Source organism: Dasypus novemcinctus, chromosome 17 (genome assembly GCF_030445035.2).
Source record: "Dasypus novemcinctus isolate mDasNov1 chromosome 17, mDasNov1.1.hap2, whole genome shotgun sequence".
Taxonomy (NCBI): Eukaryota; Metazoa; Chordata; class Mammalia; order Cingulata; family Dasypodidae; genus Dasypus; species Dasypus novemcinctus.
In genome coordinates, this window is record NC_080689.1 from 89,596,689 (window position 1) to 89,620,020 (window position 23,332).

At 44.6% G+C, this 23,332-nt stretch overlaps 1 non-coding gene across 1 annotated transcript; it reads left to right on the forward strand.

The window, feature by feature from the left end:
* Positions 1-2,761: 2,761 nt before the first annotated feature.
* Positions 2,762-2,895, forward strand: LOC111765558 (small nucleolar RNA SNORA9). The gene has a single exon (XR_002795336.2). It is a non-coding gene; the product is annotated as a small nucleolar RNA SNORA9 (small nucleolar RNA).
* The last annotated feature ends 20,437 nt before the right edge of the window (positions 2,896-23,332 follow it).

Here is a 23,332-nt window from a genome sequence, read left to right on the forward strand (position 1 = left end):
TCATATTCCTCCCCTTACATATGAGAAAAATGAGGCATACAATGCAAGTGATTTCTTATTTGACTTGTGAGCATATTTTCCTGGGCAATTATATGCAGACAATGATATGGGAAAAGGAGCTCAATAGTTTATCCACTGAGTCTTTCCAGGCTTAAATCCCGGCTGCCTTGACCCCTGGTGGTAATTCATCTGTGCTCACCCATGGGGATGGGGTCTCGGAGCTCAGGGCCCGTGTCCTGGCAACTTGGCCTTACGTCCTCCAGTGGCTGCTCTGCCAGCAATTTAGCATGGTACAATGTTAGGTCCCACCTTGCTAGCCTGGCTTCCTCCCCAAGCCTCAGAGCCAGCCTAAGTGGATCCTTCTATGGGAAGATGAAAAGGCCTGACCTACACATGATCTCACTGGGAGCCAGGATTTCAGGAAAGAACAAATAAAATTGTTAGGTTGGAGGGACACAGATTGAAAAGCTAGGACTTGGAATTGTCAATGCCTGGAACAAGGCATGCTATAAAAAGACAAACAAGCAAACATACATCTCTGGTTTCCCTTTTCTCTTCCTATTTCATATCTTATCCTCTCATCAGTCAACTTTTGCTTCTTTTTCCTCCTCTATCTCCCCCTCCCTTCCCAATTTCTTTCTCTCCATCTTTCCTTACCTGTTTTTTTTTCTTTTTAAGGAGGAACCAGGGACCTTGTACATGGGAGGCAGGTACTCAATCATGAGCTACATCTGCACTCCCTCCTGTTCTTTCACTTTGTTTACTCATCCTCTCCACTCCTTTTTCCCATTTCTTCAAAAAACTGTTTACCTCATGGAATTGCTCCAGGTCTTGTGGGCAGGAACGTGTTAGCATCAACATGAAGAAACATGGAATATTCTAAAAACCTCCTTTTATAGAAATAATTTAAAAACAGAAGCTACACTCCACTTTTGAAACCAGAGAGGATCCCATCCTGAGGCATGGACGTCAGAGTTGGAAAAGGGCCTCGAGGTTCCCAAACAGGCTCGTGGTCTTGCAGACCAGCTGAGCGAGGACGTGGGGGAAGCGGTGCACTCAGGGGTGCCTGGGGCAGCATTTGTGGCCTAAAGTGGGGACAGATGGGGTGACGGGTGAGCAGCTGACTGCCCCAGTCTTGGGAGATGAAACTTTTGTTATTATTATAAAACTTCCTCCAGCTACCAGGAAGTCTTAGCTCCTCTCACTGTGTCTAAGTTTATATACAGTCCATATGCTCTTTCCTGATGTCCAGACATCTTTGCTCCCAACAGTTGATGTTCTCTGCCACGGGTGGGTCTCCCCGTCTCAGGAGGAGTCGCTGCTTCCCACTCGCTAAGTGCAGAGTGTGGAGATGCTCTTTCTACCCTGAGAGAGGACAGCAGCCCTGCCTGACAGGGTGTCCCAGGGCAGGGCCTTCCTAGTTTCCTTGCCAGAGATCCTTCCCTCATTCTTGCTTTCTTATTTCCCTCTTCTCCCTTCCCTTCCCCTTTCCCTCTTTAATTTCTTCTCTGTCCTTTTCTTCCTCCTTTTCACCGTTCCCCTCACTTCTCTCTTACAGGTACCACCCCTCATGCTCAGAGCTGTCTGCACTCAATAGGCTGCACCCACTGGGCTTTCAGAGGTGCCAGGGTATGAGCTCTTTACCTGCTATTGCTTTTAATCCTCGCATTTTTTCTTAACCTACCAGGTGGTTACTATTGTTTTCTGCATTCTAAGGGAGATAAAGTGAGGACCAGGTCGGTGAAGAACCTTTCTCAGAGTCCCACAGCCTGTAAATGGCAGAGTTCTGACCCAGAGTTCGTGGTCACAGCCCACAGGTGCAGCCTGACTCTCTCATCTGCTTGGACGTGAACACATATTGGCATGAAATTTCTGGGTTGGAGGAACGTTCAGAGCCCGCGGTGTCCCATTTCTGGGAGGGGATTCAGCCATACTGGGGTGAGCGAACCCTTACTGGGGGCCACTGGACCTTGTGGAATGAAGCCCTTGGGGAGTTGAGCGCTCTTCTTTGCCAGCCGCGTTGGGTTAGATTCATAGAGATGCTGCAACAAAGGGCCACAAACTGCGTGGCCAAAAACAACAGAAACTGCCTGGGTCAGTTCGGGATTCTACCACCTGTCTGCCAGCCACCTGGAAATTCCCCACCATCAGCAGTCTGTGAAGTCCAGGGAACCCCCGAGGGATGCTGGACTTGTCTACCCGCCTTCCCTTCCCTCCAGCTCCTGGAACAACCTCTGCTCATGGCAGCCTGAGGCAAAGCTTTATTGAACTAAAAAGCAAACAGAAATGTATTCTCTCAGGGTCCTGGGGAGCAGAAGCTGGAAATCACGGTGTTGCAGGGTTGGCTCCTCTGGAGGCTCAGAGGGAGAAACCGCCCCTCCTCTCCCACAGCTCCCGGGGCTTCCAGCCAGCCTTGGCGTTCCCTGGCTTGCCGGTGTGTCCCTGCGCTCCCTCTTGACCTTCCCGAGCTGGGGTTTCCAATCGCCCCCTCCTTACTAGGACACCAGCCACTGGGTTAGGGCCACCCCAGTCCAGCAGGACCTTATGTGAACTAAGTGCATCTGCAAAGACCCTATTTCTAAATAAGGCCACGGTCACAGTATGGGGAGGTTCACACTTCAATATACCCTTTCAGGGGACACAATTCATCCCATGAAATGTTGCTTTACTAGCTTTGGTCCTGGGGGTCAGGCTTCAGAGTGTTGCTTTCTGAAGAGGAGCTGACTTGGGTTCATAGACGAATTACAGAAGGACGAGGGGCTTGCAAGCCTCCAGTGTGCTTGGGTCTGCAGAGACCCTGAGCATTCCTACAGTGCCTGCGAGAACAGATTTGAAATGGTTTGAGGCCTTGCTCTGCTCTATCTACAGAGAAAGGCAATAGAAATTCAGACAGTTGCTTACCCACTCCTGAGTCTCATGTACTGGGCATCTTGTCTGCACTGTCCAATATTGCAGCCGCCTGGCGATGTGTGGCTTGTTTATCAGAAAGTAAAATTTAAGATTAAGATTTTCAGAGGCTCTGAGTCTACAGGATGTTCAATTAGAGAAAGAAGGCTAAGTTTTTACTGAAGAGCTGAATGCGTAAGGAACTAAGGGAGGGTGAGGGCAGCATGAGCTGAATTTAATGGAAGACCATTGGAGTCAGGTGAGAATGTCTGCTGAGCACACATCTTGTGTCAAACCTGCTGACACTCAGCTTAGTTTCAATGTTGAGGAATAGTTGTAGCTCCAGAACAGTATGGGAGCAGAGGCTGAACATGTTGGGCCTCAGCAGGGTTCCTGGTGGAGACAAATCTCGGCTGTGATATCTTCACACCATGGTACGTGGCACTTTGGAGTCTACCATTCCCCTGGTGTTTGAGCAGCAAAATTCCCATAATGCCACTGCTGGAAGATCCTTGAAAGGCTGTGCCTTTGGTGTCCATCAGGCTGTTCCACGGAATCTGTGCAGTGGTGAGGAAGTTGATGTGGCTCAAGAAATGGGGTGCCTGCCTACCACATAGAAGTCCCCAAATTTGGTCCTGGTGCCTCATAAAGAAGACATCAAGTTGATGCAATAAGATGATGCAATGAGGAAACACAGTGAGAGACACCACAAGTATCGAGCAGGGGTGGCTCAGGAAATTGGGCACCTCCCTCCCACATGGGAGGTCCCGGGTTCACTTCCCAGTGCCTCCTAAAAAAGAAAAGGAAGATGAGCAGTCCCTGTGAGTGAAAACAACAGGGAAAAGGGGTAAATTATCCTTGAAAAAGTCATTGGAATTTCTGGTTCTTGGAGTAATGCTGGAGGGTAGAGAGTCCAACTGAGACTTAAGCCTGGGGTGGGGTGGGAGTGGTTGAATAAAGGTGGCTTTAAGTCTGTGGGGGAAAAAAAATAAGGGGAGCCCTTAATATTTGAATGTGGCTCCCAGGGATGTGTGAGCAAGTTTATGTAATTTGAAGGGATGTTATTGAGCCTTTCTGAACTCTACTCAGACCTTCTAAGTTTCAAAACTGTGGTAATAGTGAATATTCTCGAGAGGAAGGATGGCAAGGGGTCTCCCTATCCAGCTTTCCCACCACTGTGCTTTCCCACCTGCTGCTCTAGGTTTGACGAGGGAAAGGAAAAAGAGTAGAAAAACTGGATTATCAGTTGTTCGAGGGAAGGGATGCTGCCTTAGCTGTGTTTGTACTTCCTTAAGAGTGTTTGCTGAGAGCAACTCAGTGAGTGTTAGCTGGATGGGTGGGTGAATGAGAGGGGAAAGCTCGGTGCCCACACAGAAGTGGGAGGACAATCAAAATGGGTTTGCCATGCTCCCCCACCCCACCCCAATACGTGACGTTTCACATGTGGGCCCCCAGCGCTGTCCTTTGTGCCCTGCTGAAGCCTGCTCCCTTCTGTTTCCATACCTGGTGCTCCTCACTAGGGGGTGGAGGCGGGGAAGGAGCACGTCTGACCCCGTGGTCTGTGGAGCCCCGTTAGCACTGGAAGGAGAGCAGTGGGGGCTTCAGAGGGCGGGTTCAGGCAGGAGGGATGTGATCCCTGCCCACCGTTTACCAGTTGTGTGGCCTTTGACTTATTACTTATTCTTCTCAGGCTCTCTTACCTGTAAACTGGGTCTTAGATATTTCTCTAGACGAACTTATTTTGAAATATAATATACATACAGAAAAGTGTACAAGTCGTAATCGTACAGCTCTCACAAAGCAGCACTGCACAAACGGAGGACAGAATAGTGCCGAGCTCCAGACCCTCTTCTTGGCCCTCCCAGTCATCACCCCACCCCACCTGATGCAAGAGGACCCCATCCCAATGTCTAACTTTATTTTAGTTCTCTCTTTTTGAATTTTATATGGATAGTCACATACAGAATGTACGTTTTGCATTTGGTTTCCTCTGTTTAGTGTCATGTTTATAAGATTTATTTACGTTGTTGGGTGTAGTTGTGGTTTGTTGAGTTTCCTTACTGAGCACTGTTCCAATGTGTAAGTATACCACAAGGTAATTATCCCTTTCACTGTTGTAGACATTGCAGTTATTTCCAGTTTTCAGCTCTGAACGCTATTGCATATATAGTTTTTTAGTGGACAGGTCTAACGAGAGGAACGATTCCATCTAGGAGTGGAACTGCTGGATTGTGGAATATGACCATCTCTGAGCTCTATAGAACCTTCCTGAGAGCTAAATGTTCATTTTTAACTTCACAGGGTTGTGAAGATTAAAGTGCTCATTAGGGTGCTTAGCAGGATGAAGGTCCCCAATATACCGTTAAAAATGTAACGAAGTCTTAATAATCCATTAATTTGAAGTACCATAATGGACTTAAACATTTTCTTATTGCTTGTTCATTTAGGTGGTTTCTGTTTTTTGTTTGTTTTAAATATAATGCTGCAGGGAATGACTCTACTTGTAGCTGTTGCCTTCTAAAATCTTGCTTTGTGTTAAGTTCTCAGGACAGGTTTAACTGGATCAAACGTGTGACTTTGAGAACTTCCACCCTGGAAAGACCACATGGGCTGGCTGAGAAGGGAAAGCAAGGCAGCCTCTCATGCCCTGTGAGGTGGAGCAGGCTCTGAAGACAGTGGGCTCTTATAGAGGGCAGGATGGAGGGTGAATTTCTTAAATGGTGGCATCCTTGGGGCAACTAATGACTTAGTTCCTTAGAAGAAAAAACTGGCAATTTGAAAAACAACATATTACAACATTAAGTCAGGAAGGAGAAATCACATTTGCAAAGCATTTTCATTTACTTTATTAGTTCATTCATTTTTTTTCTTTCCCCCAATTATTAGGATCTTTGACCTAAAGGGGCAGGGGAAGCTGAGCTGGGGAGGGGCTGCAGGACTGAGAGGCTCGGGCATCTCTGGGGAGAGGGCAGCGCCCTGGGCGGGGCGGCCTCGCAGGCTCCAGCCTGGTTCCTGGTGCAGCTCTTGACCAGCGGGAGCGCAGGCCCTCGGGGTGACCTGCAGTCCTCCTTGGTGTGGGCGCTGTGCTGGGCCACGGGCGGCGTCAGGACGCTGTGGAGGTGGAGGTGCCGTCCTCGCTGTCCTGCTCCAGGCGCTGCTCTGGACGTCCTTGTTCCGCTTGGCTCCGTCCTGCTTCAGGTGACCTTGGCGTTGTCGGTACAGTAGCCGTTCACAGGCACACGACGGAGGCCGTTCCAGAAGCGAGCTGCTCCGGGGACAGGGGAAGAGGAAGGGACGGGCTGGCCACGCTCCCTGGGGAGGGAAGCACAGAGGGGTGGTCAGGTGGGGTGTGGGGACAGACAGACAGACAGACAACATGCCTACTCCGTGTCAGTGCAGCCGTGAGCCCAGGAGGCCCCGTGCTGGGCTCAAAGGTTCTGAGTCTCTGCTCATCGTCACCTACCCTTTTTTTTTTTAAAGTTTCCAACACCCCCCCCCCCAACTCCTCCCACATCAACAACCTCTTTCTCCTGTGGCTCATTCATTGCATTCGGGTGACTCATCGCTGTTCTAACTCTGACACCACCTGAGGTCTCCTGGCTGGCTGGTCTAACCTCACCTTCTGTCCTTCCCCTGTTCTCCCTGCCTCGTGCAGTGATCTCAGTGCCATGGGCAGAGACACCCACACCTCTTCTTCTGACCCCCAGAGTTCAGAACCAGGACAGCTGTGGGCTGTCCCCGTGGAGGAAGATGAGGCAGAGGCCGCTGGGGAAGGCTCCGGCTCCCACTGCCCCCGTCCCCTTCCAGAGCTGCCCTAGGCTCGAGGCTGCCCCCGCCCTGTGCGTCCCTCGCCGTGGCAGGGCTGGATGCACCCTGCAGAGTGGGTCCCAAGCCTATGTCTGTGCCTGGAGGGGGAGGCCTCTTTGCCTTCTGGGCCCTGCCACCCACTCTCCCCTCCCCAGAGACTCTAGGTGAGTCCTGGGCCCTGACCCGAGTCTCCAGCTGTGCAGGGTGATGTTCAGCCAGCCCAGGGGTGCTGAGATGATCTGGGGTCCACTGCGACCCCGGCCACCTGCCCAGGAGGAGCTGGCTGGCTTCAGTTCTGACCTTGAGCAGCTGCCAGGTGGCCCCTGGAAATGCCCCTTGTGTTCCAGCCCCGAGTGGGACAGCAAGTCCCCAACAGCCCCACTCAGTTTGCTCTCGTTTAAAGTCACAAAACAAATCCAGAATCCTTTGCTAGAAGTCAGCAGATAAATTTATGGTTCTTATAAAGCTACCCACGAGGTTCAATATAAGATACTGAACTTTTAACTTTCTCTTTTAAAATTACATGACTGATTTTTCCAGGGCCTTGCATAAATTAGCCATGCAGAAAAATAATAAGATCTCTAGAAATTAAGGAGAGGGAAAACATTCTGTGATATTCCTATCTGGGTTTCCCTACACATTAAAACATCAAACAATTACTCCATTAGAGCGGAGCATTAGTTCAAATAATCATATTAGCTTTTAATAGAGTTTTAAAGGCCCTAAATACCTCTGCCAATTTTGTCTAGACCAGAATAATCCCCCTTAAACATCACTTTTGAAATCAGCTGCTGCTAAGTAAAGCCAAATTAATAAACTCTTTTAGAGGCGATGGGATTAAAATATTTAGATTAAAATTTTTCTATCAAAGAATTAAGGTATTGAAAGTATGCTTATGTTAAATTATTAATGACATATATAAATAATTAGATATTTTGTACAACTGAAATATCATACTCCTACCCAAATCAGTTACATTTTTGAAAATTAAAAACATCACAAAATTTTTTATCGGTTAATACGTATTAATGATATTTGGAAAACGGACTTGGCCCAGTGGTTAGGGCATCCTTCTACCACATGGGAGGTCCACAGTTCAAACCCCAGGCCTCCTTGACCCGTGTGGAGCTGGCCCATGCGCAGTGCTGATGCACGCAAGGAGTGCCCTGCCACGCAGGGGTGTCCCCCGCGCAGGGGAGCCCAACGGTCAAGGAGTGTGCCCCGTAAGGAGAGCCGCCCAGCGTGAAGAAAGGTGCAGCCTGCCCAGGAATGGTGCCGCCCACACTTCTCAGCCGCTGACGACAACAGAAGCGGACAAAGAAACAAGACACAGCAAATAGACACAGAGAACAGACAACCGGGGGAGGGGGAGAATTAAATAAATAAATAAATCTTTAAAAAAAAAAAAGATATTTGATGTGAACTCAGTAAAATTTATCAAGACCTGCGAGGTTAGACAACTGGCATTAAATTTGATTTTTGCTGCTGTGGAGTTGGCCCTGAAAGACTTATATACATTTATCTCCTTTGGATTATGCTTTTATCGTTTAAATAAATTTTATCACAGGTATTGAAATAATTTATATGTCACTGAAGAAAAATTGCACTCCACTGCTCATAGTCACCAAGTGAAAATTAAGGGGATATAATAATAGAAATGAAAGTGAATTTTATATCTGAAATCTCTAACAAATAGATATGTTGTTACCTGTTTTTCCCACATTAGCTAATGTCCACCACATTTCATTAGTGACATTATTTGTATCACTGTGTGTCATGAAGAGCAGGCCATGGAAAATTTAAACGGATCAGTGCTGGGTTGCTGCAGACCTTAGCAGCCAGGCACTCACTGCCACACGAGCGCCATGGCCACGGAAGTCCCTCAATCATGAAGAAATACTGCCAAGAAGACTATGGCCCACGCTAGCTGTGCCACGGCCTCCTTGGCGGTATAAAAATGTGGCCACTCTTAAAGTAAAATGTTTCCTGCTTTTCTACAAGTCCATGGCCAATTAAAAATGCAATTATTTTACTTTCCTTCATTTAAACATTTCTTTGAAACTGGGCTTTTGGGGACAACAGTCTTGACACCATTATCATAAAAAATCATTTCATGTTTAGTCCAATGTGAAAATTGGATTACAACAAAAAGAAGATAACATGTCAAGGCTTTCTTCCTATAGAAGAGCATGAACATTCTAAGCTGATTTTGGCAGTCTACCACTCAGACTCTAAAAAATTACATTAAGCCACCTCTTCTACTTGACAATTGGGTGTACTTTTCTCTCTTTTTACTGTTTTTTAGTTCACACTATTGATTTTTCTACTAGTAAAATAATTCTCGAGCAGAAATGAGAACACAGATTAAGAAATACATTTCTCTCCTTTTCTTAATCATATATAATGAGAAAAAAACAATAAAATATTTGGCAAAACTCAATGAAAATGAAATTACTTTTGTTCTTTATAATTCCAAGTGTTCTTCTTTCATCTACATACTTTTTTTTCCTGAGGTTTTTAATTTAGATCAATTTTCACCATTTTTGTATCCAAATCTACATTTAGAACTGTGTTTAACTTTCTTAAAATGATGACAAATCTGAAATGCTCTCAATTACTAACACCACAAAACTTATAATTAAGCCTGTAACAGACAATACTGGCAATTTGACATACATTTCAGAAGGCAATAAAGAAAAATTACTCCCATTTAATCTCCAGATGGGTCCTTTGGCCAAAGGTGATCCACAGTATTAGCTTAATTACTTGCTTCTCAACAAAAATACCTTCCTGCTGCCATTCTTACTAGATTGTCTGATACGGAGAACATCTGGCCATTTAAATGCCGCATCAACTGACTACCTCTACGTTCTTCCTTGAGATGAACTGATTGTCAGGCCCTTACTCATCTGCTTTCAGGGAGAATCCCATTCTCCTTAGAACTGACTTCAACCCATATCCCAAATATGAAAAGCCTCCAGTTTCACAAATCTACAAGAAAACAGTTAGAGAAGGGCTCTTACATTTGAGCTCCACCTTGGTCCCCTGGCTGAAGGTGAGCCTCAGTGATAGGACCCACACTTCCCCCTCAACAAAAACCTCCTCTTTTTGAACCTAATCAGACTAGATTGGCTAATTTGGAGAGAATTCCAGATTTTCCTTTCTCATTCTCCCTACAAATCCTATTCACCTTAAAAAAATCCAACAATTTGTTGGCTCACCTAGTAGGTAGATTTTCTGCCATTTACTTTTGGGTCACTAGGAATGGTTAATTTGGCCTAAATATCACAAATTCACACAAATGTCACAACAGTGCAAAAACTTCACAAATAATGGAGGAAAAATGTACTTACATTTGAATTCCAATTTGATCCCTTGGCCAAAAGTGAACCACAGTGCTTCTTCTTAAGTTTCCCCCTGTAAGAAAAAACCTTCCCTGACAGGGGCACCAAGACCCCTTCTCCAATTAAATTATTTTGATTTGGAAATCTCAGAAATTAACCATCAGGTAGCCTCCTGGGGAACAATTTTCCCTTCTCTAGATCTAATCTAGGAATGAAATTTTTCACATCCCTGGCCTGCAACTACTGAAAATACACAAAAAGCAACAATAGGCAAATCCAATGGACAGAAACAGTAAGAAACAGTTGGAAACATACATACATTTGATTTCCAACTTGGTCCCTCTCTCAAAATTGAACACACAGTGGTTTCTCTTAGTCTCTCACTCACACAAAAACTGAGTTTCCCTTTCTGACCATTGAGCAAGGCTCTGTTCAGAATCTATGATGATGTTCACCAGTAAATTTCTGAAACTATCACTCAGGCAAGTTATTCTCACCCAGTGACTGAATCTTGTCCTTCAGAGAAACAGAGAAAGTGTGCACTCGATTCTCAAGTTTGCTTAAGGCTTTCTCTTTCTCTTTACCCCATAGGATATCAGAGTCTGGCTGCAAAGAGTCAGTTTATAGGTCATTTTATAACACAAGGATCACAAGGCACAGACGACCGAGGGAGGAAAGTTTGGATTTTACTCACGTTTGAGTTCCACCTTGGTCCCTGGGCCGAACGTCCAACCCCGTGATATTTCTCTGATATCTCACTGTACAAAAACCCTCTCACTGAAGTGGAGCAGAGCCTGGCTCAGCTGCTGAATCTTAACTCCCTTTTCCAGCAGGCGTGGGAGCCCTGGACTCTCTCGAATGAAGGAAATGTTTGTTTCCTTAGGTGAAATCTGAAGTCCTAGAGATTAATACGTTTTTGTCCATGGCCCGATATTCCCTTTCTCTAGCATTTTACCACATCAGGATTGCTTCCCTCCCTCCTTCCCCTAATGTAGGCTGAATGTAAATTGGGAAGAAAAAACAAGCAAAATATAAAGATTGCCACCTCTTCATACCTTCTCCAGATGGGGAGAGGTGGTTTGCAAATGATAACCCTCACTCACTGTAATTAAGAAACTTGTTAGTGTTTCTAAATTAAGATTAATGCCAGACTGTCTTCCTGTTGGAACTGTTCCTTTGCCATGATGCTGTTTCAAAACAGACAGACTAACTGTGTACCAAGGCATATGCATTTCTTTGAAATGTACTTCATATTAAGCAACTGATGACGTGATATGAAAATGAAGGTCAAGAGAGTAGGAAAGTAGATTTTATTTTGGCTGATTGTTCTCTTGTCATAGGGCAGGTAAAGCTCATAACAGGTGCCACCATTTCTGTGGAGCTCAGTCAAGTCCTTGCTGTCTTTGGAGCTGCCAGGGAATCATGGCATGCCACGGCATTTCCATAGGAACACAAACAGGGATACCAAAAACCTCACGTTGTTTTGTGAACAGCTTCATCTACTGTCGTCTTGTTTCCCTTGTAACCCTAAACTCCCACCCTCAGCATACATTGCTCCCACCGGGCTAAAATCCTTACAGATCTTTATGGCCTTCAGCTTTTAGAAAACACTTCCTCTACTTGACAAAACCTTTGCCTACTTGTGTTAGAATGTGAACACCTAATTGTTTCTAAGAGTCCTGTCTCTTGGATTATCTCCAAGCAGCTGACCAAATCATGCAGCGCACAGAGGCAGGCAATTGGGCCTAGAACACCTAATTGCTCTTTTCTGCTGTCAGATTCTTTCTACTCTACTAGATGATTGATATTTTATTTCTATTGTATTTGGGAGGCCAAGTCCAGTGTCTTTACTAGGCAAATAATTGGCAAACATTTGTAGAATGAATGAAGAAACCAAATAGTTAAAAATCAATAATCGATCAGCAGTACTAAATTATAATAGGACTAAGTTCTGATACTGACTTTCACAACAGCAAGCTATGTAAAAGACATTATACTTGTCATTCTGAATATCATGGGCAGGTTTCTTTGGATCTATCACTGGAAGCTTTGGTAGTTGCCCTGAATAGCAAAATCAGCAGTGGGTCTCAACAAAGATGAATATAGAGTGGAGTCAAATTGGAAGTAGAGGAAAGAGAGAATTTGGCAAGTGGAAATTACATGTACAAAATAGCTGACCCAGATATAGCCAACATGGTTTGAAAGAAGGATAGAAAGAGGCTTTCTCTGCAGAGATACCAGGAATGGCTACCATAATAGACAACATTTACAGAGCTCTTAGAAAGTTTCAGACATTGTATATGGATGTCATATTTAATTATTCTCTACATTTTATAGAGTAGAATCTGATATCATCCCGAGTTGTTGGTGAAGAAACCTGAGTGCTGAGAGGTTCAGTGACCTGCTCAGGGCAGTAAGGGATGGACCTGCGAGTTGCTCTGGAGCTCAGGCACTGAACTGCCCTGCTCAGCAGGCTAGACCCCGAGGGTGAAGTCACCCAATGGAAGCTGCAGGCATGGAAGAAGGTGCGGGGCAGAGGGTAGGAAAAAGAAACTCCTGGACTGTGCTAGGGCTGGAAATGACTGGGTGAATGTGCCCAGGTGTATATATGAGCCTTCTCAGTTAAATCTTGTTTAGAAGGTAAAAAGTGAAAAATAACTGATGTCTTAATCAATATGTATTTAGTTAAACTAATTAGGATAGAGCAATGCAATGGAAGAGACAGCAGCTAGTAAGAGGATAAAGTGGGTCTGTATATAGTCACATGGAAGGTACACACTCAGGTTTAACTGAATGTTATGGAGGATGTAATACCATGATCCCATTTGAATGAATTTAAATGTTTATTAATACAGGTTAATACAGGATATGAAGCAAACTATTCTCAGTAATTTGCTGGAATTACAGGATATGCTGTGAAGCGAAGAGGAGCAATGACACTTTTCTTTCTACCTACTGTATATTTTTATTAGATTTTTAATTATGGAAATAAATTCATTTTAAGGTCTTCAGAAACAATAAAACTATTTATTTTTAGAAAAGTAAATACCTAGTAGAATCCTCCACATTCCTGTGCAATTCTACATATGCCTAGTAGAATCTTCCACATTCATATGCAATTCTACATATAATTCTTAAAGAATTGACATTCGTGAGCTTTCTTCGTCAAATTAAATACTTTTCTGTAATCTTGAAATCAAGAATGCAAAAAGCCAAGGCCTTTCCTGGTTCTGCCTGAGAGAATTCTGTCACAAATGTAGAAGCTGTCGGGGTGATGGGCTGGAAAGGGGAATGAAGCGATGACCTGGTTGTATAAGGGATATATGATCCTAAATGAGTAAAGTGGAAATATAATGTGAAGAGTGCAATGGAATGACTATTAGAAAAAAAGTATTTGCAACAAATCAAAGATGATTATTTTTAAAACCATTGTAATGAAAGGCATTTTGTTTATCATGTACAATTGTATTCTATAGGAATGATTTTTTGATGTCTCTTGTAACAGAATGGATTACTGAGAAGTGTTGAGACTCTTAGCATGTGTGTGGTTCATTACATGGCAAAGGATGCCTTGCAGGCACTGCCAGGACCTGCCATTCTATGAAGCATCCATGATTGATGTTGACCAGATGGATGGAGGAAAAGAGAAGAGTCAGTGAAGCAGTCAGATAGGTTCTTGGATTGACTGTACAAGAAGGGAAGAAATAGGACTTCTTGGGGAGCATTCCAACAAATTTATCACTGAAGCTTTGACCCCAGCAAAGTTAGATTCTCAGAATAAACTCTTAAACTACTTATGGAGAAGAGAAAGTTAAAGAGAGGAAAAGAGAGAGGGGGAAAGTAAGAGAAATAGAGAGACTAAGGATACATCTATAAATCATTTTGAAAATTATTGATAATCTCTCTTATTAATGTTACTCAGTTCTAAGATGTCAAGAAACATTGTATTTAGTTTTATTTTACATAGTCAGTTTTTGTGTTGAGGTTCCCCTAACACACAGCAAATCACCCAGTGTATGAGGGGCACAATACCATAATTTTGTTCTCTGCAAGTTTTGAGGTGTGGTAGCTTCCCTACCTGGTTCTGGAATATTTGTGTCTGATAATCCATCTTGAAGTCTGTTGTTGCATATGTGTTTTGTCCTGCTCATCAGACATGGTAGAGTTTATGCAGGTGCTTCTTTTCACCTCAGCTTGGTTCCTCCATAGGATCATAACATCGACCATTTTCACTTGATTTAAGCTGACATCCACAAGGAGAGGCAGACATTTTTGGGCTTCCATCCAGTGATTCATCGAATCTGAGCAATTGTCTGTTTCAGTAACAGATTGCCAAGAATGTCATGAAGGACATTCGCTCGATCCCCAAAGGGCAAGCCTGGGTCCCTTTTGTTCAGAAAGAAGGAGACAGAGAGGTCACCTGAGAAAGAACTGCTCCTCTGCTGCTTCAGAGCTGTGTCTGCTCTGCTCATTTCTGAAAAAGGAGGTGCACAATGGACACAACCAATCCAATGTCCACAGAGAAAATGTGGCATTGGTGTGGGAAGGGTGGCCATGGTGGCTGCTGGGTGCAGGGAATGGGAGGAAAAGATGAGATGGGGAGGCGTTTTTGGGATTTGGAGTTGTCCTGGGTGGTGCTTTACGGACAACTACGGGACATTGTAGATCCCCCCAGGCCCCACTGGATGGAACGTGGGAGAGTGTGGGCTATGATGTGGACCATTGACTATGGGGTGCAGCGATGCCCAGAGATGTACTTACCAGGTGCAATGGATGTGTCATGATGATGGGAGAGAGTATTGCTGTGAGGGGAGTGGGGGGTGGGGGCGGTGGGGTTGAATGGGACCTCATATTTTTTTAATGTAATATTTTTTTAAAAAATGAATTAAAAAATAAACGTAAAAAAAAAAAAAATGGAGGTGCTAGGAGAAGTGTAGTTGACCAGGAGGAAATGTGTGTGCGGGCCACAAGACCACAGATTCTGGTTCCACTCTTGAAAATACAGGCTCTCTTCTTGATTTTAAGGGGACATTAAACTGCAGGTATTGTTCTGCTTCTCAGAATGGAAGAGAAAAAAGCAACTTCTGTGTCAGGATTTACTACTTTGGGAGGAGCTAGTCTCAGCTACCAAGATTTGCATACTGAGCGCTGTGGTTTCCAGCTGGACAGTCAAGAGTGATGGTGAGACAGCACCTTGACTGTGCCTGAGAGTTCTCTGCCCTCCTGCATCCTACTTTGCATTTGGTTCCAGGCACAACAGAGAAACCCATCATAGACATCTACGGAGATCAGGTAGCTCTGGAGGAGCTGTGAGATCAGCATGTTCTCACTGGTTCTTCATGCTCTTTGCCCTCTCTGCTGTCCCAGTCCTTAGGTCTGTCATGGACACACAACTGCTCCTTGCTGGTCTGAGGTTCAGCACTTAGAACCTCTCCCTCCTGATCTTGCTCATCTCCATGAGGGGCTAAGGCCCTGATCTTTCCTTCTACTGCCCTGACTCTGCTTCATGCCTCAGAAATGCATATCCTGAGCACAGTGTCTGAAAGATTCTGACGTCTGTCTGCTTTCTGCTCCTTCTAATGATCTTATTTGCTTTCCTGGGTCAGTTAATTTGGTTACCACCTGATATCTGCAATATAAGGGCTAATGTTTTGCAGCTGTTGCTCCTGCTCAGTTCTTCCTTTCTTTGTGGGTTTGTTTTTTAAAAATAATATTCTTGTGGACCTTGGAATGTTTGTGTCCACTCCACATCTATATCAAGAGGGGACTTAGATTCCACATGGATGCTGGATGCACTCCTCCTGCTTTCAGTTGTAGGCACTCTTGGCTCCATGGTGTGGTGGTTGACCTTCTTCAAATCCATGTTAGCTGAGTGGGGTAAGTCCAATAAACCAGAGTGTAGGAGCTTAAGTCTGCTGAGGCTCAGGGCCTGGCTATCATATGGTCAGTCCAGAGATTCAGATCCCCTGGATATATATTAAACCCCAGCATCAACTACAGTTCTGGTAAAAGTAACAGGAGAGGCTTGTGAAAAAGGATCACATCTGAATCCAGCTCCATCACACAGAAACATAAACTCCAAAGAAGGGCCAACTGACATGGCACTGAACTCCATCTGCTATGACCATAGAACTTGTGGGTCTCTGTAGCCCTCAGAAGAGCCAATACCCGGGGTTGTATCTACTTTATCTGTCTCTGGGACTCTGCTGAGGAGAAGTAGAATATGGATTGGAGTGGACTTACTGATATTCTATTCATGAATTATTGTGATTAGTAATCGAAGAAATTGTGGCATAGGTTTGGAAAAAGTGGCCATTGTGGCTGCTGGGGGTGGGGAATGGGAGGAAGAGATGAGATGTGGAGGTGTTTTTGGGACTTGGAGTTGTTCTGAGTGATGCTGCAGTGACAGTTACCGGACATTGTATGTCCTCCCATGGCCCACTGGGTGGAATGTGGCAGAGTGTGGGCTATGATGTGGACCATTGACCATGAGGTGCACTGGTGCTCAGAGATGTATTCACCAAATGCAATGAAGGTCTCATGATGATGGAGGAGGTTGTTGCTATGGGGGGAGGAGTGAAGGGAGGGGGGTGGGGATATATGGGGACCTCATATTTTTTGAATATAATATTAAAAAATTAAATAAAGACAAAAAATGTAAAAAAAATAAAAAAATAAAAATAATATTCTTATAGGGAAGCTGATATGGCTCAACTTACCACATCGGAGGTCTTGGTTTGGGTCCCAGTGCCTCCTAAAATACAATGAACGTAGGCCGCCTCCTGCTGCAATGAGCTAGATGCCACCCCCGACACAACAAGCAGGTGCCACAATCCAGCAGATGTCACAACCAACAAGGAGTGGATGTCGCTGAGGCCACTGGGCACTCGCCTCCCATGTGGGAGGTGCTTGGTTTGGTTCCTGGTGCCTCCTGGAGAAGGTGAGCAAACAATGAGCAGACAGATGAGAGAACTAACTGGGAGACTGTCAGTATATATAAAGTAAATAAAATAAATCTTTAATATATATATATATATATATTCTTAAAGGAATCCCTTGTGTTTTTTCAATATAACATTTATGTAATCTAAAGTTTCTTTAAAAATAAAAAAAGAATTAAAAATTATTTCTCTTGGGGATTTAGGGAATGTCTTAAATCCACTCTCATTACCTTGATTCTCCTTTGACTCGTGCCTCTGTGTGCTAGTTAGGGTTGAGCTAGGCTGCTTCCTGATTCTCCCACTCATCCTCATCCACACACAGTTAAGTCCTGCTGGTCTGTTGCTGGGAAGAAGCAGCGAGGCCCACTGTCTCCCATTTCCCACATTGCCCTGGTAAACCTGGCAGAGATCTAAATAAAGTTCCAAGAAAGAAGAGCACATAGGAAGAAGGCAGACCAGGAGGAAAAGAAGAGATTGAAACAAGGCACAACGTGGACTTTTATGTTCATTATTATGAACCTGTCACTCATGCTCTCAAAATCTTAAAATCAGAGAAAAAATATAAAAATGCTAAATTTATCCCATAGCAAAAAACAGATTTAACTTATGTGATCAAATTGATGGAGACATCATGTGTAGGAACTAGCCCTTGAATCAGCCAGTGCTAGTTTTCTGCATAGAGCTGGGGAAAACCCACCTCATTCTTCATGGTCTTAGGTGGGGTGAGGTGGGCAGTGGAAGGTGGAATCACATGAGGAGCATCTGCCTGTGTTCAGAGACCTTGGCTCTCCCCTTCAGTCTGTGTGGACAGTGGTCAAAATAAAAAAGGGGTAAGGTTAGTAGACAGAGAACAGCAACAGGATTTAACACTTCCAAACCACTTGAAGGAACAAGATGTGCAAAGATAACTAAACCAATCCAGCCAAATTCTGGACAGGGTAATCAAAACCCAAGAGGAAAATATGATAAATAGTAATACTTAATGAGATGGGAGGACCAAGTCCAAACATAACTGTCAAACTACATTTAGGGATTTTAAAGAAACTATCTTACCTAGGTCAGCTAACAGGGAGATGAAGATGGTCAACAACTACACCAGGGAACCAAGAGTGCTTACAACTGGAAGCAGGAGAATTGCATCCATCATCCAGGTGGAATCTAAGCCCCCTCTTGATGTAGAGGGGGACTGGACTTAACCACAGGATGGAGGAATAGAGTATAGATTAGAGTGGACTTACTGGTGTTCTGTTGAAGATCTATTGTGATTAGTAAGGGAAGAAATCGTAATATAGATGTGGAGAAAGTGGTCACAGTAGCTGCTGATGGTCAGGAGAGGGAAGAATAAATATGATGTGGGCTCATATTCAGGATTTGGAGTTGTCCTGGGTGGTGCTGCAGGGACAGATGCTGGACATTGTGTGAACTGCCATGGCCCACTGGGTGCAATGGGGGAGTGTGGGAGGAGGGGCACCCGGCTTGCCTCAGTGGCAAACAGTGCGGCAAGAGGTGACACCGCCTCTGCCCACTGGGCCTAGACAAGGTGACCACGCCTGACTAGGCCTTTGGTGCTAACGGCTAGCCGGCACCGCCCTCCCCCTTCCTATCTCCCTCCTAGCCCAGCTCTCCCTTCCCCTCCCTCCTCCCTTAAACCTAATCTCTTAGTATGCTGTTTGCCCAGCAACAGCTTACAACCACCTATCAGCTTAGTAACAGTGTCAGCCTATCAAGAGTTAGCACATACTCTACTGGCCAATCACTAGCCCAATGTCAGAACATTGCCTTATATGGAAACAGCATTTGCCCTAGCCAATCAGAACCCGCCACACCACACCCCAATCCTATAAATCTGTATCCCCTCCCGCAATAAACCAGACTTGTGCCATCAGCCTGTCTCCGCAACTCCTTCCTGGGTCGTGCACCCTCCACACCTTCAGAGCCCCCGAAGGAAGCCTCAGCGGCCATATGAGGCTTTCTTCCCCACACCAGGGACTCCTCTCATCCCACAACGGGACCCCACTCTTCCCTTAACAGGGACCCCGCTCGTCCCACAACGGGACCCCACTCATCCCTTAACAGGGACCCCGCTCGTCCCATAACAGGGACCCCGTTTCATCCCTCAGGGGAGACTGTAGACTACAATATAGACCACTGTCCATGTGGTGCAGCTGTGCTCCAAAATGTATTCACCAGGTGCCGTGAATGTGCCACAATGATGGGAAGAGGTTGTTGATGTGGGAGGAGTGGGGTATGGGGGTGGGGTGTATATGGGAATGCAATATTTAAAAGAAAATAAGAAGAAGTAAAAAAGAAAAGTGCTGTAGCATTCTCAAACACATGGCCAGGAATTTTTTGTAAGAGGTAATTCACTTTTCATATGAATGGATCACATGTCTGAGCCAAAAATCTCTGTCTATACTGTGAGGAAGTGTGCAGTGAGGGTTATACTCTGATAGATGACAATCTCTTCCCTGTCCCTCCTTGATTCTGGAATTTAAATTTTAATGCCTTATTCTCCAAGTTTTCATCCTTTTTTTGTAATTACCCTCTAACTTTGGACCTTCTGATTTGGACCTTTCCTATCCAAGCCCCCTGCATGGAAGGTGGTCTCCCAGGATCAGTCTTTCCTTGCACATACCTTCTTTTTCTGCCTAAGGAAGTGTCAGTGTCACTGAGGGTGCTTTCCTTCCCTACTTCTTTCTTTAGTGTTCTTTTCTTTTCTTTCTATTTTTTCAGGGATATTCATTCCTTCAATGACAATTCCTTATTATTTAACCACATCATTCGAGATACACGTGACAGCTTTCCCCAGGGCAATTCATTCTTTTGCTATCTGATCCCAATCTTGTGATTGGAGGATGAATCACTTTAATTAGCACTTTTTTATTTTTTTATTTTTCTTCTTTACTTTCTTTTAAATAATACATTGAAAATATATGAAGTCCTTATATACTCCCCACCCCACCCACACAACCCTTCCCACATCAACAACCTCTTCCATCATTGTGGCACATCCAATGCACCCAGTGAATACATTCTGGAGAACCATTGTAGTACTTGGACAGTGGTCCACATTATAGTCCACACTCTTCCCCAGTCCACCCACTGGGCCACGATAGGACACACAATGTCCAGCATCCGTCCCTGCAGGACCACCTAGGATGACTCCAAATCCTTAAAATGCGCCCACACCATATCTCTTCTTCCCTCTCCCGACCATCAGCAGCCACCGTGACCACCCTCTCCACATCACTACTACAATTTCTTTCCTTACTAATCACAATAGTTCTCCAGCAGAACACCAGTAGGTCCACTCTAATCCATACTCTATTCCTCCATCTTGTGGACCTGGGATGGCTATGTCCAGTCCTCCTCTACATCAAGAGGGATTTAGATTCCACAGGGATGATGGATACAATTCTCCTGCTTGCAGCTGTAGGCACTATTTTCTCCCTGGTGTGGTGGTGGTTGACCCTCTTCACCTCTTTGTCACCTGGCCAGGGTAAGTTCAAGAAACCAGAGAGTAGGAGCTGCAAGTCTGCTGAGGCCCAGGGCCTGGCCGTCACATGGACAGTTCAGAGATTCAGGTCTCCTGAGTATACATCAACCCAAATGCCAACCACAGGTCTGGTAAAAGTAATAGAAGAGGCATGTGCAGAACATTCATATCTGAATACAACTTCACTACACACAGGAACACAAACTCCACAGTAGGGCCAACTGACATGTCCCTGAACTCCAGAAATATTTGCCTTGACCATAGAACCTGTGGGTCACTGCACCCCTCAGGAGAACCAGCACCTGGGTATTCACCTACCTTGGCTGTCTCTGGTACTCTACTGAGGCATGCATAAGCATCTCCCCCTGATGACCTCCCAACTCTTTTTTGGAGACTCTTAACCATATAAACTCACTTGTCCTTTCCATTTCTGCCTTTTTATCCAAAGTAAAAAAAAACCATTTTTAACAACTGATATTACATATACTCTGAGATATTCTGCCAGTCTGAGTTGAGCTATTTGTTCATGGTCTTTTTGTAGTTACATCATCAGCTGGTGCTTGGTAGTAATCCGTTGGTGCCAGAGAGGTTCATCCCCAGGAGTCAAGTCCCATGCTGGGGGGAAGGCAAAGAATCTATGTGCTGAGTTTGGCTTAGAGAGTGGCCACATTTGAGCAACATGGAGGTTCTCAGGAGGTAACTCTTAGGCACCCCACAGCTGTAGGTCTAGTTCATATTTCAGGCACACAGGCTCATAATCAGAGCCATCAGTATCGAGGACTCATCATTGGACCACCCATCTTTATTGGTCTTTGCCATTCAACTTGGGGGATTGTTGTTGTTCCATTAGGGAATGTGATGGAGCTCCCCTGGTCAGGAATTCAGCACTCTCTCATTTGTCATTTCCAATTGAAACCACTATGAAAATATCCAAACCTTACTATGTACCTTGTATACATGCCCTGGAGAGATCCCTCCCAACTGTGTGCCCCCACTAGTGACACCCCACACAAGTGCTCCTCCCCCGCCATAGTTTGAAACTCTCTGTTGTCCAAAACTTCTTAAAAAAGGAAGCCCAATATATTGCCAGGTTCCATTAATATAAAAATGGAATATAGTGATGGAGTTAAAGGTTAGATATAGAATACTTAGAAATTTAGAAAAAATAAATAGAGGTATTGGGGTATCAAAGAAATGCAAAATGAAAAAGCTTTGCTTTTAACATTTTGCCTTTTAGCACTGCTACAGGTATTGTCCTGTATGTACAGTGGCAAGGCATTTTCTTCCATTTCTTTCTCAGTGTCTACCTCCTTTCTTTCTTTTTTCCCCCTGATTATTAAGTTTCTCTTATTAAGAAGCATATCATCGCAGTATAAAACTTTAAAAACACCTAGGATTCTAGTATTATTTGAGGGACGAAACGGGGTCCCTGTTATGGGTTGAGCGGGGTCCCTGTTGCGGGATGAGTGGGGTCCCGTTGTGGGACGAGCGGGGTCCCTGTTAAGGGATGAGAGGGGTCCCTGGCATGGGGAAGAAAGCCTCGTACAGCTGCTGAGGCTTCCCTCGGGGGCTCCGAAGGCGTGGAGGGCACACGACCCAGGAAGGAGTCGCGGAGACAGGCTGATGGCACAAGTCTGGTTTATTGCAGGAGGGGATACAGATTTATAGGATTGGGGAGTGGTGTGGCGGGTTCTGATTGGCTAGGGCAAATGCTGTTTCCATATAAGGCAATGTTCTGGCATTGGGCTAGTGATTGGCCAGTAGAGTATGTGCTAACTCTTGATAGGCTGACACTGTTACTAAGCTGATAGGTGGTTGTAAACTGTTGCTGGGCAAACAGCGTACTAAGAGATTAGGTTTAAGGGAGGGGGGAGGGGAAGGGAGAGCTGGGCTAGGCGGGAGATAGGAAGGGGGAGGGCGGTGCCGGCTAGCCGTTAGCACCAAAGGCCTAGTCAGGCGTGGTCACCTTGTCTAGGCCCAGTGGGCAGAGGCGGTGTCACCTCTTGCCGCACTGTTTGCCACTGAGGCAAGCCGGGTGTCCCTCCTCACAAGGCATTTTCTTCCATTTCTTTCTCAGTGTCTACCTCCTTTCTTTCTTTTTTCCCCCTGATTATTAATTTTCTCTTATTAAGAAGCATATCATCGCAGTATAAAACTTTAAAAACACCTAGGATTCTAGTATTATTTATGGACCATCACTTAGATCTAGGATAGTTCAGCAAATCTGAGCCAAATACACTGTGCACTTTTACTTGTAAAAGAGTTTCTTTCACTAACAATGTAGATATTTTTTGAACAATATTGATAGTACAGAGTTGATGTCATTTAAGATAAGAATTATTTTATTTGTACTAGGCCTAAGGCACAAAACACCTGCTTTCATTTTAATTGGTGGAAACATAAAATCACATGTGTATGTAGTAAACACTATGTCTTTTTTTTCATTATTTAAAGGAGGTTAAGGTTACACAAATGTTACATTGAAAATACAGGGGATTACCATATACTCTACCCTATTCCTTACCCTCGTTTCCCCCTGTTAACTACATCTTTCATTAGTGTGGCAAATTTGTTACCATTGATGAACACATATTGAAGCATTGCTACTAAGCATGGCCTAGAGTTAACATTTTGGTTTGCACTTCACAACACATAATTTTATAGGCTTGACAAAATGTATAAAGGCTTGGATCCTTCATTGCAATATCAAGCAGAACAACGCCAATGGCCCCAAATGCCCCAGTTTACACCTATTCTTTGCTCTTCATCTACGCAGAATCTCTACAACCACGAAGTTTTAGTTTTTGAAGAAGTTACATATATACATGCATTAATATTGAGGGTTGACTTACTGGTTG